Here is an 18,819-nt window from a genome sequence, read left to right on the forward strand (position 1 = left end):
AAGCACTGATGCAGAAGGTCATTTTCACAGTCTAGTATCTCAGATGGTCTCTATTTGAAATTCTCAAAGAGTTATGCAGTGAGCTGGTGAACATCTGCCTGAAATTCTAATACAGGCACTAATAGTGCGTAATAACCTACAGTTTCCATTAATGTGGAACAAGGGTGTCTGTTCTCTGGCACTATGAAACCTACAGTATTGTTTTGCTTTCTATGTGTGTTATGAACCAGTGGCATAAATCTCAGTTTTTGTCAGACTTTATTTCAGATGTCTGTTATTTCATTTATCACACTCAATGTTTTTAGTTTTTTTTGTTTGTTTGTTTCCTGTGATTTTATTATATACCCAATCTTCTCTCCAAACCAATTTCTTTAGTTATTTTGAAAATAATTATTTTTGTAAGGGTAAGGACAACTGATTACTAATCAATCTGTAATAAGGATCATTAAATTATTAAATATATATATGTATGTTTGTCTTTTTATTGGTCATGGTAAGAGAAGCTGAGTTATGATAACAATTAATTTCAAAAATCTCAGTGGCTTGCCACACATGACATTTGTTTCTCAGTTTTGCCACGAGTCTAACATGAGCATGTGGGGCTCTGCTCATCACTGTCACAGAGGAACGTGGGCTCAAGAAAGCTCTGTGCTTTGCTGCTGCACTGAGACATGTGCCTCTTGTAGGAGGCTTGAGGGTTGAAGGGTCCCAAGTGGACTTGTAAATGCTTTGGTCTAGAAGGGACATGTACCATTTTCTCTCATAGACCGTTTCTCTCATAGACCGTGGGGCATAACTGGTTGCCTGGCTTCATCTAATATAACAAGGGGTGGAAAAGTTGGGACAGAGTTTGTAACTTCCATGGGCAGTAATATTCTTGCTATATTTTTGCTACCTTTAAAATTCCAGTTCAGTTCCATGCCACTTACCATGAACAAAGCAGATGTGGGTTACTGTATTACATTTAACTAGGAAGGAGACAGAAAGAAGATACCTTTGATGTAAGACATGTTACTTGTACCTTTCCATCTGTGAAAACAAGTTTTATTAAACCCCTGTGTATTTCTTACACAAATAGAAATAATGTGTAATATACAAAAGGAGAAAAATTATGATGCAAAAGAGAAACAGGATACTTGATAAAATAAAACCCATGCAATAGTTTTTAATTCAACAAAAATTTTTTTTAAAGCATAATCTAACACAAAAGCATACTGGTCAGGCGCTACAAGAAACTGCATAGAAATTTTTTTTGGCTTAAACTTTTTAGTAAGTAAGTTATATGAAAATGCATGTTGCTCCAGCAGAAGTTACAGCAGTGAATAAAACAAACGAAGTGCTTTAATTAAATTTACATTAAAGAGCATAATAATGGTTGACAAGTATTCAGGCTCACTATTAGTTCTCTTGTTACTCCTTTACAAACATTATCTCTCTTAATCCTTTATAACAATCTTATGAGGTGGTTGGAGTTGACGAGGGAATAGTAAGATAAATTTTGAGGAGATTGGTGCCCTCTCTTTAATTTTGTTTTGCTTTTTAATTCCTGTGTATCATCAATAGACTTAGAAATATTAGGTTGGACTATCTGGAATGATTATTTTTATAGGCCAAAATGATCAAATATTGTCCGTTTCATGCATTTTAACCTAACAATCAAAATTTCTGAACATAATTATCAGAACAAAATATTCATCATTATAATCCACTATTATTATATTAGGGCTTCCCAGATGGCTCAATGGTAAAGAATCCACCTGCCAATACAGGAGACACAGGAGACCCATGTTCGATTCTGGAGATGGGAAGACCCCCTGGAGGAGGGCATGGCAACTCACTCTAGTTTCTTGTCTGGAGAATCCCATGGACAGAGGATCCTGGCGGGCTACAGTCCATGGGGTTGCAAAGAGTCAGGCACAACTGAGCATGCATTATCATGTTAGCATTTATTGAATAGTTCAATATTTTTATCATTTTAAATCATGTTCGCTGTGCTAACATTTTGCATGTATTTTCTCACTTAATTCTAGATTAGCCTCCTATGGTTTCTGCAAGCAAATTGCCACAAACTTAAAAAGCCCACAAATTTATTATCTTTAAATTCTGGAAGTCACAAGTCTAAATAGGTTTCACTGGGTTCAGATTAAATTATTGGTAGGATTATGTGCCTTCTGAAGATTCAGGGGAGAATCTGTTACCATGCCTTTTTCAAACTCCAGAGTCTGTCTGCATTCCCTGACTCGTGGCTTCAGCCTCCATCTTTAAAAGCCAGTGACCACATCCTGACCTCTGATGTCATGGTCACAGCTCTTTCCCTGACTCCAAAGGACACTGTAATTACACTGGATTCACCATGCTAATACAAAATAATCTCCCCATCTCAAGGTCCTTAATTTAATTGCATCTGCAGAGTCCCTTTGTCACATAAGGTAACAAAGTCCCACGTTCCTGGGATAAGAATGAGACTACTTCAGGAGTCTTTATCCATGCCCACCACACGTGGCATTATAAAGCACATTTCTGCAGCTTTTGTAGAACTACTTTTTGAGTACACTGATGTAACTGAACATTCTTAACATAAATATTTACAGAAAAAATTCCTCAATGTTAGTAAGATATAAGTAATAAATCACCTTTCCTTTTATTTCTATGACTGCCGGGAAACTCGGCCTAAATTTATACTCGGTCACTGAACAACTTCTTTTCTCCTTTTCTGTGAATTCATGTTTATTTTTCTTTATGAACCATATATATGCATGTTTCAAATTATTTAAGAAACATGACCAGGTTGTATATTTTCAGTAAGTAATACCAAAATCATCTCTAAGCTACCAGATACAGCTTCTTGGTGAGTGGTTTCAGGATAATGATTTCTAACCTGATGGATTTAGGAAGGGAAAGATCTTACAACTCTCTTTTGTAATAATAATATTGTTTTATTCCTCAAAGGCATCCATGGACAGAGACTCTTATTGGCAACGTGACTGTACTTCTTCAGGGGGTTGATGGTAGGGCCATGTCTACAATTCCACTTGTCATTCCTGTGACTTGCTCTGCCTGATGCTGAGATAGGAGGTGTCTAAATGAATAATTTTGGACAGATAGAACTTAATGAGGGGTCTGAATTGCCCAGTGGCCTGAGGTCCTGGGGTCATCTTCCAGGATGGTGGGTATGCACATAGTCAGAGATCTTGAGCAGAACTTTCCAGTCTGGCATGCCATCACATAAACTAGAGTGTGGCTTTAACCCTGAAGACTAGTCAATGGAAATCTTGTTATCAGTTCTTGGACAGAATGCCTGCCACACAGTAAATGCTTCATAACTATTGTTGAATTACCAAGAACAAATTTTGAATAGTGTACACCTTTGGAAGTGTTGTGTTTTCTAGTACAAATCAAGATTCAGAGTCTGGTTGTTTGTAGAACTGGTGGCATCATGATGCCTTGGGATATTTCTTTGTAAAGCTAACATAGTGTGAGGGCTTTTGATGGTGAAATGAGTGACTGAAATGGGAAATAGGAGTATTATCGTTCATAGATTCATGGTGAGAAGAGGCCAAGTTGATGAGGACAGCAGAGATAGCAGGGTGAAACCTGTTTCTCTGACTGGTTTAAGGAACTGGCTCCCAGCCCCTGGGAGAGAAGCTGAAGGAAGAGCCATGGTACCTTGGGCAGAAGCAAGGCTGATGGGCCCCCGGGAAAGAAGTGTGCCACACACCTCTGAGGACAGAGTTATCCTCTCCTTCGCTGAGCTGTTGTTGTTCAGTCGCTCAGTCATGTCTGACTCTTTGTGACCCCATGGACAGCAGCAAGCCAGGCTTCCCTGTCCATCACCATCTCCCTGAGTTTGCTCAAACTCATGTCCACTGAGCCAGTGAGGCCATCCAACCATCTCATCCTCTGTCACCCCCTTCTCTGAATTGAGCTGTGGATCCTATGTTCGCCTGGGTGCCGTGAGGGTCTTGGCTGCCATGTGTGTGAGAACCCTGCTCATTTCACAGATGGCATGGCTGGCTAACACGGTACCTCAGAAACAAGTCAGCTTGTTCCTGGGCACCTGTGTGTTACCTCTGGTGATTCTCAGACACTACTGGGGAGGCTTTTGAGTGGGTCTTTGTGTTCAAGGGCACACTGACTCTCTACACTTGAGTTTGTCTTTGGGAGGAAGCTGTTGGTGTCTCTCTTTCCCCTTAAGCTGTTAGAGAAGTTTTAAAGGAGAAACTGGGTTTTCATGCCCTATTTCCCTTTCTCTTGGGAAGGAGCCTGGTTGCAGGCAGTACAGATCCTGCTGGGCAGTTAGAAGGGCCTGTCTCACATAGACAAGCCTGTAGTTTTCCTCCACTACTCGTGACTTGGTGGGGGTGTGTATAATGCAGGGTTAACATTAAAAAGTCCCACAGGCCCGCAGCCATGGGTCACATTCTCCCATCATATTTCTACTGCTAGTAAAGAGGATATTTTGGACTCCCATCTTCAGTTCAGTTCAGTTCAGTCACTCAGTCGTGTCCGACTTTTTGCGACCCTATGAATTGCAGCATGCCAGGCCTCCCTGTCCACCACCAACTCCTGGAGTTCACTCAGACTCACGTCCATCGAGTCAGTGATGCCGTCCAGCCATCTCATCCTCTGTCATCCCCTTCTCCTCCTGCCCTCAATCCCTCCCAGCATCAGAGTCTTTTCCAATGAGTCAACTCTTCGCATGAGGTGGCCAAAGTACTGGAGTTTCAGCTTTAGCATCATTCCTTCCAAAGAAATCCCAGGGCTGATCTCCTTCAGAATGGACTGGTTGGATCTCCTTGCAGTCCAAGGGACTCTCAAGAGTCTTCTCCAACACCACAGTTCAAAAGCATCAATTCTTCGGCGCTCAGCCTTCTTCACAGTCCAACTTTCACATCCATACGTGACCACAGGAAAAACCATAGCCTTGACTAGACAGACCTTTGTTGGCAAAGTAATGTCTCTGCTTTTGAATATGCTATCTAGGTTGGTCATAACTTTCCTTCCAAGGAGTAAGTGTCTTTTAATTTCATGGCTGCAGTCACCATCTTACTCTGGCTTTATTTCACAAATGTTTCAGGACACAGGTAGAAACCGTAACAACCAAGAGTGCAAGATACATAATTCACATGCAAAAATCCATTGCCTTCCTATACACCAGTGTTGCTTAACCGAGGGCAATCTCAGCGTCTCCCCCATGTGAGAGAGGCAGTGTCTGAGGACAGTTTGGCTTGTCATGGCTGGGGGTGTTAGTGCTACTGGCATCTAGTGGGTGGTGGTCAGAGATCTGCAAATATCTTACAGTGCCCTGGAAAGCTCCCACAGCAAAGAATTATTGGGCCCAAGATATGAATAGTGCAGTGTCAAGTTTGAGAGACCCTTATAGACACAAGTAGCAACTTGCTAGGAGATATAATGAAAAAATTCCATTTAGCAGAAATTCCATATCTGCTAAAAATTTAAAATTTTCATCTAGAGAAAACTCCAGCAACAACAACAACAAAATGGAAGAATCCTTAGGGACAAACCTAACAATAAATGTGCCAGATCAAAACTATATCCTTTTCTTCTACCAGTAAACAAAAATAAACTTAAAATGGATTGTATTTCAAAGTAAAAAGACTTATATAGGGTCCTACTAGAATCTGGATTTAGGGAAAGATTTCCCAAGTATGATTTCAAGTAAAGATGAATTAAAAAATTTGAAAAGTTTGACTATATAAACATTTATTTTTTGTTTCAAAAATAATACCACAAGCAAAATCAAAAGTCTAAAATTCCTAAAACATGAAGAACCTTTCAAAATTGAGAGAAGAAAGACAAAAATCCCATAGAAAAATAGGCAAAAATGCATTGAGACAACTTATAAAAAATTTGCAGCAGGTGCATGCTTATGATGTCAAGTTTATTTCATAACACCTTAGTAAGTTCAAGTTAAATTTCTCTTCTCATATATACTCTTCCAGATATGCTCTGTCTTTTGCTCCCTATTTTAATTTGTATAATCCCTATGTACTCCATAAACTAGAAACCTTGAGATCATTGCTGTTTATTTTTTTCACTCATTGTCCACATAAAATCTAGGATTCTAGGTATTCTTGAACTGGTATCTTTTATTTCTGTGGCCACTGGTATTGCAATAGTTTAGGTCGTCATCTCTTCTTGCCTGAGTTAATGATGAGTTTTTAACATTGAAAGCAATTATCTAAATTCATAATATGAATAATTCACAGTCTGTGCTATATTAAATGTAATTATAGGTAATATTTTTCCTTTAAAAATTTATGAAATATTATCTTATTGCTTAGATAGAAAAATCTAAGCATGTAAAAGAAAAGTGATTAATTTCCATATGAATTTATGTTTTCACTTCACTGAAATCAACCACATGAATAGCAGAGTACGTGACATTCTCCACCTGTCTTCATGTACATAAAAAGGTATCAAATATGTGTAAACATAAACAGGTTTTTAAATAAGAAAATACTACTGTACGTATTAGAAATTAAAAGACACTTGCTCCTTGGAAGAAAAGCTATGACAAACCTAGACAGTGTATTAAAAAGCAGAGACATTACTTTGCCGACAAAGGTCCGTCTAGTCAGAGCCATGGTTTTTCCAGTAGTCGTATATGGATGTGAGAGCTGGACTGTGACGAAGGCTGAGCACTGAAGAATTGATGCTTTTGAACTGTGGTGTTGGAGAAGACTCTTGAGAGTCCCTTGGACAGCAAGGAGATCCAACCAGTCCATTCTGAAGGAGATCAGCCCTGGGATTTCTTTGGAAGGAATGATGCTAAAGCTGAAACTCCAGTACTTTGGCCACCTGATGTGAAGAGTCAACACATTAGACAAGACCCTGATGCTGAGTAAGATTGGAGGCAGGAGAAGGGGACGACAGAGGGTGAGATGGTTGGATGGCATCACCAACTCAATGGACTCATGGTTTTCAGCAAACTCCGGGAGATGGTGAAGGACAGCAAGGCCTGGCATCCTGCAGTCAGTGGTGTTGCAAAGAGACACAACTGAGTGACTGAACAAAAACCACAACTGTACATGTTATTCTACATTTTTTTTTTACTTGAATTAACTTAATTAAATTTTTTTTAATAGAGCAGTATGTTCAGTCACAAACTTCCAATCTAGCCCTCCCCCTCTTCCTCCCTTATAAATTCTTTATCTAAGAGACTTTGCTTTTTTAAATAGGCCTCCAGATTAATAGAAAACATTTTTTATTGCCTGGTGTTGTATATTTCACAATGAACATACTATATTTTCATCATCTTCCTGTACATAATAATCAAATTTATTTCAGTTTTCCTTTGACACATAAAAATCTTTGTACGTATATCCCTATATTCTAATGCTTTTAATAATGTCAAAAATATTTCACATAGTGAGATTTCTGCTTTTAAGGACGTTCAGCATCTTGGTTTTAACCTTAATTTTCCCGAATGTTAGTGAGATTGTACATCATTTCATTTATTTGTTTGCAGTTTGAACATGTGCTCCCTAAGCTTGCTCACTTTTACGTTCACTCTGTCTTCTATCCATCTGTATGTGTACTTTCATTCTCCTGGGCTAGGAATGGATGAGTTGGCCAGTTCTCAGTCCTCTATGATTTATTGGGAAGAAGAATCTCTGTTCTGAGATTTCTAAGGTGCAAAGGGACAGTCCTTTCATTACAGAAACTGGGAACAGTTTTCTCATGATCTAGCTTTCTTCCAGGACAGCTGAGCCTGGTGGGGTTGTGCTGTTGGCCCAAGGATTCCATGTATAAGGTTCTCTGGAGAAACTTTGTCTTGATTTTGATGGGTCAGTGGGTTCTGTTGACTTTTGCTAGCTGTACCCTTTTAGAAAGCCAATAAATTTCAGTTTTCTGCCTTGGGCTTTAAAGAGAAGCTATTTTTGTGTGTGATTCCCACCCCCCCCCACCCCCCCCGCTCCCCCAGCCCCCCCCGCCTCCCCTGGGTCTCATCTGCTTCTGGGAGAAAAGCTCTGGTGATATCCTTGGAGATTCAAGTAGAACTTAGGACTGTAGGCACATCCCTTAGTCTCTGTCACCATGCTGGAGTGGTTGTTGACTTACTCCTGAGGGACCATGGAAGGCAGAGGTATTGCTGAGCCCTCTCAGCTTCTCTGTGTTCAGGTTTTATTACTAAATTATAGATTTGCTTGACTAACCAGACATTTTTTGACTTGTGACTCTGAAATTATTTTCCCAAGGAAATGCTTCTTAGTTTGGGATTATCTAACCCTTAGGGTTATGTAGAGAGCATTGTGTAGCAATTAAGAACCAAAAATTTTGGAAAGAAATACATTTCAGGTCCTAGTTATTTTACTTGTTAACAGGGCTTCCATTTATTTAGTATAAGCATGGTGATTATTACATTGTAGGATCATTTTAAAAAATAGCAATTAAGTGAAGAAAAAGTTAAAGTGCTTAGCGAAGTGTCTGACATGTAAAGACCTAATAAATAGAAACTAAGTAGGAATATTTATGATTGAATCTGTTGGTGTATATGCATATCCTTGAGTTAATCTTTTGGTTCTGGTAAGTCTAACTACTGTAAATTCCCTCTACTGATCAGTCTTCACCTTTGCTGTTCTAGCAAACATCTCTCCATGTCATTCCTTTATATGTTTCAAAAGTTTGCCAAGTGGTTTAGTCCTGTTTCAACTGTATTTGGTGGTCAGATTTCCTTCTCTTTCAGAATTTTACTTAGAATGCATTCAAAATGAAAAGCACATTCCTGTGGGCTTTGTGAAAATCAGTATTTTACTTATGTGCTGCTTTCGGGGGAATCTTAAGCATCATTTTTGAAACTATTTTTAATGTGTTAAAATTGGTTTAATATAAATAATGGCAGAGGCAGACAACTTGCAGAATTGAATGCTAATAAATTTTTTTGCCTTCTTCAGTAAAGGTTTCAGGTGAAACTCAAGTTTAAAGTAAAGTCTTCAGCAGCCTCAGGCTCTGCAAAAAAACAGCTCCAGCAACAAATCAAAGAATGATGTTTATGTTCTTCTTATAGAAAGATCATTACCAATTGATCTTTTCAGCAAAACCTACACACATAAATAGCTGTAGAATAATTGAAGTGGAATCAGTATGTTTTTTTGAAAGTGACCAACAATGTTATGTGATGTAACTAACCCTTTGAAAGCCTTCTCTCTGGAACATGTGAACATGCTGAAATTTATTTTGATTATGTATTGTTAAAAATTCCTGTTGGGCTTTTTGTCTTGGAAATTCTGTTATTTTTCATTGTATTTCAGGAAATGTGCCTATAGTGGCCATCCATGATTCTCATGTAAGGCAGTTGACCTTAGAGAGTTTAGAGAGAAGGAGTTGGGCATCCATTCATTCAGTGAACACTGACTCACTGCTAGGACCTGTGCTCAGTTCCGAGGCTGCAGTGAAGGTAAACAAAAATGGACATGATCTTCTTGGAGTCCTAGCCTGGGGGAGAAGACAGATGTTGCATTTTAAGAGTAATTAATTACAGTTGTGAGAAATGCCATGAAGGAAAAATGTAGTTAAAACAAGCAAGGTGACAGAGTATTGTTGCCTTAACAGGCAGATCTTATACTATAAATTTCACACCAACCCTTCCTGAGAGATGATATCTGGGAGTTTTAGATGTGACACTTGTAACTGGACAAGGGAACAGGAAGGAAGCTAGAACATGAGAAAACTGTTCCCAGTTTTGGTAATGAAAGGACTGTCCCTTTGCACCTTAAAAATCTCAGAACAGAGATTCTTCTTCCCAATAAATCGTAGAGGACTGAGAGTTGGCTTCATGGATATTTTCTGTAAAATGTTAAGAGAATGTTACCACTCAAGTTCCCTCTTTTCACTTGAGGCTCTCAAAGCAAATAGAAAAGGAGGCATAATTTGTGTGTCCTAAGTGACTAGGAAAAATCAGCATTTTCATGATTATTTGAAATAGTTTCACTTGAAAAAAGTCTTTAGGTGGTTAGCGAACTTGTTAAAAAAAAAAGGTGATACAGGAAGTACTGTTTCTTTGGTATTTACTAGGGGAAATGGTCAATTTCATGAATACCCTTTTAATTATGTACCTTAATGCAATGCAAGGCCTTTAAATTAGATTTTATAAAATCTGCCTGTTAAGACAGTATTCAGTTAAATGGAAAAATACTTCAAAGTCATGTCAGGCATATGAGGGTGAACTATTTTATATGTATACAAACTTTTGATTCATGTAATATCCTCTCTGAATGTAGAGATGATTCACAAAGTAGAAAAGACTGACACAAAATACAGGAAAGGAGAAGAAAACTGCTTTCAGGTGCAGAGTAGTGAATGCATAATTCAACCGTTAAAAAGAAGAAATTTATGGCCAGCTGATCAGTTCACATTATGTGTGGCTTCCTGTGGTTAAATGGTACAGCTAATTCCATTCTCTTTCATGATCCACAAACATTGATTTGCCGATGAGAATTAAAGTGACACACTCAGTAAATGGGTCTAAAAACCAACTAATAAAAGTGGAAGTTGTGAATAGTGGCCTATGAGTGTCAGTTCCAGACTTCACACAACACCAAGCTTGCTTCCCAGAAATCTAGTCCACTGGTATTCATTTGGTATTGGACATTAGTTATTTACTTATAAAATATGTTCTCATTACAAAGGTCTGTGAGTGCAGTTGCATTAATTATTCATCCTAAGATTCTCAAACATGTTGGAGGTTCTGAAAGGTAATTTCAACTACTGATGGGAAACGTTCCACATGAGAGCCCATCAGCAAGGTTTCAGGAAGTGGGTCATGGGTTTGGAAGGTCACAACCAGTCAGGCACTTTTACCATCTCCCGTAAAGTTCTCTGCCATTTAGAAAGATAGAAGAGATAATTAGGAAATTAGATATACTTTTTTCCCCTGAAAAATCAATATATTAAAATCTGTTGAAATACATACATTTGTATCTTATTTACATCCTTTTCCTCCCCAACCACTGTCCCTTGAGTGACTAAAGACTAAGAATTACAACATCATGAGATTGTAGAAATGAGGTTTGTTTTACTGATTTTATGTTTTAATGGAGTAAGAGTGAACCACGCATTGAAGACAGCCTATATCAATGTAGAAATCTAGGCATGAAGACAGAAAAATTAGAAGATTGTTAATTCATTTTATGAAATGTTTTATTTTTTCAGTGTTTAATATTTTCCATGGTTTTTGTCTAAATACTAAGCTCTCAATGCCTTAAAATGATTTATCTTTTAAAATTTAGTTTTAGTTACTCTAAAACATTCTAAAAATATTAGTCATTAATTTCACATATACACAAACATATTATACAAAGTATAACTATATATCATTGTTAAAAAAAACCAAGCTGTACATACCTATCGTCAGAAAAATGTGGAAGTGTCCCTTCATTATTCCCCTACCTCCATTCTTCTTCTGAGAGAGAACACTGTCAATAATTTTATGAGCTTCTTTCCTATCCTTTTCCTCTTAATTAGCTAATAGGAGTACACACACATACACATATATTCATATATATCTCCTTGACTTGTAAAAATGGGATAATGTACTTTAAAAATTAAATTTATTAGAAATATTAGGATAAACAGTCTCACATGAAGTAAAATGTCAGAGAAAGATACCGCTTATATGTGGAATCTAGAAAACAAAACAAAGAAATATATATAGATGTGTGTATATGTACATATTTATATATAACAGACTCACAGATAAAAAGAAGAAACTGGTAGTTACCAGTGAAGAGGGGAGGGGAAATAGGGGTATGGGACTAAGATATACAAACTACTATGTATAAAATAAATAAGCAACAAGGATATATTGTACAGCACAGGAAAATATATCCATTGTTTTGAAATAACCTTAAATGGAGTATAATCTGTAAACATATTGAATCACTATGTTGTACACTTGAAGCTAATATAAATTAACTATACTTCAATTAAAAAAAAGATGAGGAGTTTCATGTTTTGAACACATAAAAAAATGAATAAAAATAAGTTTACATTTGATTCTTTTTCTTGGGAGTGATATATTTAGTATTTGTTAGAGTTTCACCAGAGAAGGCAATGGCACCCTACTCCAGTACTCTTGCCTGGCAAATCCCATGAATGGAGGAGCCTGGAAGGCTGCAGTCCATGGGGTCGCGAAGAGTCGGACACGACTGAGCAACTTCCCTTTCACTTTTCACTTTCCTGCATTGGAGAAGGAAATGGCAACCCACTCCAGTGTTCTTGCCTGGACAATCCCAGGAACGGGGGAGCCTGGTGGGCTGCCGTCTATGGGGTCGCACAGATTGGACACGACTGAAGCGACTTAGCAGCAGCAGCAGCAGCAGCAGCAGGGTTTCACCTAGAAAAAAAGTCTCTCATACGAAGCTATGTCTATTTTTATAGTCATTATTAATGCATTCTGTTTTCTTTTGTGTTAATTACCTAGTGTAAACTTGTAGTGGTCTTTCATTAACAGTAATTCTTGTAATCTTTTGTTCCATGTAAATGCAAAGTGCTTGGAATATATTACTGTTTAAAATTGTTTTATTTGTAATTTACAATGAAGGTATACTTGCATTTTCTGATTAGATAATTTGTGAAGGGATAGTCTAAAATAGAAGCAAGTACATAAACATGTAGTATTTAGTTTTGCAAAGAGAAAAAAGATATGTAATAAGAAATCCCTAACTTCCTTGTGAGACATAGTGAACTGAAAATGAACCCTGGTATTTCAGGAGAGTTAGAGCCCTTTTGTTAAAGATACAAAGATGCTATTGTATATGTAAGGGGAAAATGAGGAGGGAGAGAGAAGAAGCAGTTTTTAAAACATTTAACATATATATATATATATATATATATATTTATTTATTTATTTCCAGAGGATATTAAACTATTTTATCCTACTGTAAACTTTCTTTTCCTTTTAATTTCAAAAGGGATTTTTGCACATAGATAAAATAATTCAGACAGTATCGAATGGCACCGAATATAAAGTAAAATCCTCTGACCCTTATCCTATGCCTATTATCAATCCCACTCTAAGAGGTACCTTTTAAAATGTTCCTTTACTCCCTAAATCCCAACTCAAGAAGTGATTAAAAAGCTTATTGACACTGAATTTGATGAAACCATGAGACAGAGATCCTTTATGCTCTAATAATAGGGCTCTGTGGTATCAAGATAGCCTGAACCCTTAGCCACAGGTTAGAATTTTTCCATTGTTAAAAGCTTCTGGAGTTCTAACTATAATAGCCCTGGATGGGCCCATGGTAACAGATGCAGACAACAGAGGGTTACTTGGATTTATCTCTTCTTATGTTTCTGTGGCACATCTGTGACTAAGAAGTATGTGGGTGAAATGTTCATTCAATAAACATTTATTGAATATCTATTATATGAAGCCACACGTAGGCATGTTCTAGGTAATGGAGATGCAAATATGAACTAAACAAACCACCTGTCCTCGTAGAGCTTACATTGTAATAGAGCATTCTGTCAATAAACAAGAACAAATAAATTTATAACATGAGGTAGTAATAAATTCTTTCTATAAAAATATAATACACATAGTGTATATTTAGATAGAGTCTCAGGGGAGGCCTTTATGAGAAAGATAAATGTCAACAGAAATTAGAATGAAACTAGGAAGTGATCCATGAGGAGGAAAAACATTCCAGTTGAAGGGAATGTCAAGTACACATTTCCATGGCAGCAGCATACTGCTTTGGGGGAATTGCACAAAGGTTAGTATCCTGGAGTGGAGTAAGTAAAGGGGAGAATACTAGTGTTTCATCTAAGAGACCAGAAATGTGACCAGGGGACAAACCAAGTGGGATTTAGAGGCCAAGGAAAGAACTGTTGATTTATTTGATATGATGAGAAATTGTTGGAGAATTCTGAGCAAGAGATTGGCAACATTTATTTTTACATTTAAAGAAAACTGGTCTGGCTGCTGTGTGTCTTTCTATGTGCAATGTTGGAAATCTTGGTATAGAAAGCATTCCATAGAGGGTATATGCAGACTTTGAAAGTGGGGGCAATATCAGATTCATGCCAGAGCTATTCTGTGTGAAGTCCTCCCTTGTAAGTTCTTTAAACACAGGATGCTTTTCCCAGCTATTAAAACTGGTCAAGGAGCAGGAGGAGTGGAAGCTAAAGGCAGGCTGGGAGAGCAGCAAAAGCACTTCCCAGAAGCGGTCCTTATCCTAACATGTGCAGGGCCCGAGGTATGTATTTACCATGAAGGACTGCATGGCATTTCCAAATATTTAAAAGTTAATAATCATGCTAATAATGAAGAATAGCAAGGAGAGATAAGAGAGCCTTCCTAAGTGAACAATGCAAAGAAACAGAGGGAAACAATACAGTGGGAAAGACTAGAGATCTCTTCAGGAAAATTAGGGATACCAAGGGAATGTTTTATGCAAAGATGGGCACAGTACAGGAATAAATAGTATGGACCTAATAGAAGCAGAAGATATTAATAAGAGGTGGCAAGAATACACAGAAGAACTGTACAAAAAAGATCTTCGTAACCCAGATAACCATGATGGTGTGGTCACTCACCTAGAGCCAGACATCCTGGAATGTGAAGTCAAGTGGGCCTTAGGAGGCATCACTACGGACAAGGCTAGTGGAAGTGATGGAATTCCAGCTGAGCTATTTCAAATCCTAAATGATGAGGCTGTGAAAGTGCTGCACTCAATATGCCAGTAAATTTGGAAAACTCAGCAGTGGCCACAGGACTGGAAAAGGTCAGTTCTCATTTCAGTCCCAAAGAAAGGCAATGCCAAAGAATGCTCAAACTACCGCACAATTGCACTCATCTCACACGCTAGCTAAGTAATGCTCAAAATTCTCCAAGCAAAGCTTCAACAGTACATGAACCAAGAACTTCCAGATGTTCAAGCTGGATTTAGAAAAGGCAGAGGAACCAGAGATCAAATTGCCAACATCAGTTGGATCATAGAAAAAGCAAGAAAATTCCAGAAAAACATCTACTTCTGCATCATTGACTACATTAAAGCCTTTGACTGTGTGGATCACAGCAAACTGTAGAAAATTCTTAAAGAGATGGGAATACCAGACCACCTTACCTGCCTCCTAAGAAACCTGTATGCAGGTCAAGAAGCAACAATTAGAATCAGACATGGAACAATGGACTGGTTCCAAATTGGTAACGGAGTATGTCAATGGATTGGAATGCAAAAGTAGGAAGTCAAGAAACACCTGAAGTAACAGGCAAATTTGGCCTTGGAATATGGAATGGAGCAGGGCAAAGACTAATAGAGTTTTGCCAAGAAAATGCACTGGTCATAACAAACACCCACTTCCAACAATGTAAGAGAAGACTCTATACATGGACATCACCAGATGGTCAACACTGAAATCAGATTGATTATATTCTTTGCAGCCAAAGATGGAGAAGCTCTATACAGTCAGCAAAAACAAGACCAGGAGCTGACTGTGGCTCAGATCATGAACTCCTTATTGCCAAATTCAGACTTAAATTGAAGAAAGTAGGGAAAACCACTAGACCATTCAGGTATGACCTAAATCAAATCCCTTATGATTATACAGTGGAAGTGAGAAATAGATTTAAGGGCCTAGATCTGATAGATAGAGTGCCTGATGAGCTATGGAATGAGGTTCGTGACATTGTACAGGAGACAGCAATCAAGACCATCCCCGTGGAAAAGAAATGCAAAAAAGCAAAATGGCTGTCTGGGAGGCCTTGCAAATAGCTGTGAAAAGAAGAGAAGCGAAAAGCAAAGGAGAAAAGGAAAGATACAAACATCTGAATGCAGAGTTCCAAAGAATAGCAAGAAGAGATAAGAAAGCCTTCTTCAGCGATCAATGCAAAGAAATAGAGGAAAACAACAGAATGGGAAAGACTAGAGATGTCTTCAAGAAAATCAGAGATACCAAAGGAACATTTCATGCAAAGATGGGCTCAATAAAGGACAGAAATGGTATGGACCTAACAGAAGCAGAAGATGTCAAGAAGTGATGGCAAGAATACACAGAAGAACTGTACAAAAAAGATCTTCATGACCCAGATAATCACGATGGTGTGATCACTGACCTAGAGCCAGACATCCTGGAATGTGAAGTCAAGTGGGCCTTAGAAAGCATCACTGTGAACAAAGCTAGTGGAGATGATAGAATTCCAGTTGAGCTATTCCAAATCCTGAAAGATAATGCTGTGAAAGTGCTGCACTCAATATGCCAGCAAATTTGGAAAACTCAGCAGTGGCCACAGGACTGGAAAAGGTCAGTTTTCATCCCAATCCCAAAGAAAGGCAATGCCAAAGAATGCTCAAACTACCGCACAATTGCACTCATCTCACACGCTAGTAAAGTAATGCTTAAAATTCTCCAAGCCAGGCTTCAGCAATATGTGAACCGTGAACTTCCTGATGTTCAAGCTGGTTTTAGAAAAGGCAGAGGAACCAGAGATCAAATTGCCAACATCCGCTGTTTCATGGAAAAAGCAAGAGAGTTCCAGAAAAGCATCTATTTCTGCTTTATTGACTATGCCAAAGCCTTTGACTGTGTGGATCACAATAAACTGTGGAAAATTCTGAAAGAGATGGGACTACCAGACCACCTGACCTGCCTCTTGAGAAATCTGTATGCAGGTCAGGAAGCAACAGTTAGAACTGGACATGGAACAACAGACTGGTTCCAAATAGGAAAAGGAGTACGTCAAGGCTGTATATTGTCACCCTTTTTATTTAACTTCTATGCAGAGTACATCATGAGAAATGCTGGGCTGGAAGAAGGACAAGCTGGAATCAAGATTGCCGGAAGAAATATCAATCACCTCAGATATGCAGATGACACCACCCTTATGGCAGAAAGTGAAGAGGAACTCAAAAGCCTCTTGATGAAAGTGAAAGTGGAGAGTGAAAAAGTTGGCTTAAAGCTCAACATTCAGAAAACTAAGATCATGGCATCCGGTCCCATCACTTCATGGCAAATAGATGGGGAAACAGTGGAAACAGTGTCAGACTTTATTTTTCTGGGCTCCAAAATCACTGCAGATGGTGATTGCAGCCATGAAATTAAAAAACGCTTACTCCTTGGAAGGAAAGTTATGACCAACCTAGATAGCATATTGAAAAGCAGAGACATTACTTTGCCAACAAAGGTTCGTCTAGTCAAGGCTACGGTTTTTCCAGTTGTCATGTATGGATGTGAGAGTTGGACTGTGAAGAAGGCTGAGCTCCGAAGAATTGATGCTTTTGAACTGTGGTGTTGGAGAAGACTCTAGAGAGCCTTGGACTGCAAGGAGATGCAACCAGTCCATTCTGAAGGAGATCAGCCCTGGGATTTCTTTGGAAGGAATGATGCTAAAGCTGAAACTCCAGTACTTTGGCCACCTCATACAAAGAGTTGACTCATTGGAAAAGACCCTGATGCTGGGAGGGATTGGGGGCAAGAGGAGAAGGGGACGACAGAGGATGAGATGGCTGGATGGCATCACTGACTCGATGGAAATGAGTCTGAATGAACTCCCGGAGTTGGTGATGGACAGGGAAACCTGGCGTGCTGCGATTCATGGGGCCGCAAAGAGTCAGACACAACTAAGCAACTGATCTGATCTAATCTGATGTGATGTCAAGGTTGTATATTGTCACCCTGCTTATTTAACTTATATACAGAGTACATCTTGTGAAATGCCAGGTGAATGAAGCACAAGCTGGAATCAAGATTCCCGGAGAAATATCAATAACCTCATATATGTATATGATACCACCCTTATGGCAGAAAGAGAAGAGGAACTCACTAAAAGTGAAAGGGGAGAGTGAAAAAGCTGGCTTAAAACTCAACATTCAGAAAACTAAGATCATGGCATTCAGTCCCATCACTTTATGGCAAATAGGTGGGCTAACAATGGAAACAGTGACAGACTTTATTTTCTTGGGCTCCAAAATCACTGCAGATGGTGACTGCAGCCTTGTAATTAAAAGGCACTTGCTCCTTGAAGGAAAAGCTATGAGAAACAGACAGCATATTAAAAAGAAGAGACATTACTTTGCCAACTCAAGTCTGTATAGTCAAAGCTATGGTTTTTCCAGTAGTCATGTATGGATGTGAGAGTTGGACTGTAAAGAATGCTGAGCGCTGAAGGATTGATGCTTTTGAATTGTGGTGTAGAGAAGACTCTTGAGAGTACCTTGGACAGCAAAGAGATCAAACCAGTCAATCCTAAAGGAGATCAGTCCTGAATATTCACTGGAAGAACTGTTGCTGAAGCTCCAATACTTTGGCTACCTGATACAAAGAGAGCTGACTGATTAGAAAAGACCTTGATGCTGGGAAAGGTTGAAGGTGGGAGGAGAAGGGGACGGTAGAGGATGAGATGGTTGTATGGCATCACCGACTCAGTGGACATGAGTTTGAACAAGCTCTGGGAGATGGTGAAAGACAGGGAAACGTGGCATACTGCAGTCCAAGGGGTCACAAAAAGTTGGACACAACTGAGCGACTGAACAGTAAATCAAGCTAAAGTGCATTCTGTTCTTATTCTTTAGTAAGTATACTTTCAAAATTCCCCTGGAGGAGGAAATGACAACCCACTTCACTATTCCTGCCTGGAGAATTCCATGGGCAGAGGAGCCTGGTGGGCTACGTCCATGGTGTTGCACAGAGTGGGACATGGCTGAGCACATCTGCATACCTTCAAAATTAGTTGGAAGACAAAATTTAAGATTCTATGACTTATTGGAGTTGTTATATTCAACTATAGCGATGGCTGGATGGCATCACTGACTTGATGGACGTGAGTCTGAGTGAACTCTGGGAGTTGGTGAT

The sequence above is a fragment of the Bubalus kerabau genome, chromosome 1, assembly GCF_029407905.1.
Source record: "Bubalus kerabau isolate K-KA32 ecotype Philippines breed swamp buffalo chromosome 1, PCC_UOA_SB_1v2, whole genome shotgun sequence".
In the NCBI taxonomy this organism is placed as follows: domain Eukaryota; kingdom Metazoa; phylum Chordata; class Mammalia; order Artiodactyla; family Bovidae; genus Bubalus; species Bubalus kerabau.